Consider the following 828-nt stretch of genomic DNA (forward strand, 5'->3'; position numbering starts at 1 on the left):
ACAATACTCCTAATTTGTCCTCCCCCCAGCCTTACCCCTTTGGTAACCATAAGTTTGTTTTCTTGTCTGTGAGTCTGTTTCTAGTTTTGTAAATAAATTCATTTGTATTATTTTTTAGATTCCATGTGTAAGTGATATCATATAATATTTGTCTTTCTCTTTCTGACTTACTTCACTAAGTATGATAATCTCTAGGTCCATCCATGTTGCTGAAAATGGCATTATTTCATTCTTTTTTATGGCTGAGTAATATTCCATTGTATATATGTGCCACATCTTCTTTACCCATTCATCTGTTGATGGACACTTAGTTTGCTTCCATGTCTTGGCTATTGTAAATAGTGCTGCCATGAACATTGGGGTGCAAAAAATATGGAACACTTCACGAATTTGCGCGTCATCCTTGTGCAGGGGCCACGGTAACCTTCTCTGTATCGTTCCAATTTTACCATATGTGCTGCCAAAGTGAGCACCAAACTGCTGAAATTTTTCAACATAAAATGTGTACTTCCAGTAGAAAACGCCAGACTGAGCACACTCTATTTTATCTCTGTTGAAACCTCATTAAAATTATAGTAAAAGAAAAAAAGGTTTAAATATACAGTGAAAAGAAAGCATGGTAGATATCAGAGGAAGTAGAAGGAAAACTGATTTTTAAAAGTGCTGACAAGGGACTTCCCTGGTGGTCCAGTGGTTAAGACTTCGCTTTCCAATGCAGGGGGGTACAGGTTCGATCCCTGGTCGGCAAGCTAAGATCCCACATGCCTCGGGGCCAAAAAGCCAAAACATAAAACAGAAGCAATATTGTAGGAAAATCAATAAAGACTT

The 828-nt window shown here is 37.8% G+C and overlaps 1 non-coding gene across 1 annotated transcript; it reads right to left on the minus strand.

Moving 5' to 3' along the window:
* Positions 1–366: 366 nt before the first annotated feature.
* LOC137220257 (U6 spliceosomal RNA) lies at positions 367–473 on the minus strand. Its single transcript, XR_010941569.1, has one exon. It is a non-coding gene; the product is annotated as a U6 spliceosomal RNA (small nuclear RNA).
* Positions 474–828: the final 355 nt, after the last annotated feature.

This window comes from Pseudorca crassidens, chromosome 2 (assembly GCF_039906515.1).
Source record: "Pseudorca crassidens isolate mPseCra1 chromosome 2, mPseCra1.hap1, whole genome shotgun sequence".
NCBI lineage: Eukaryota > Metazoa > Chordata > Mammalia > Artiodactyla > Delphinidae > Pseudorca > Pseudorca crassidens.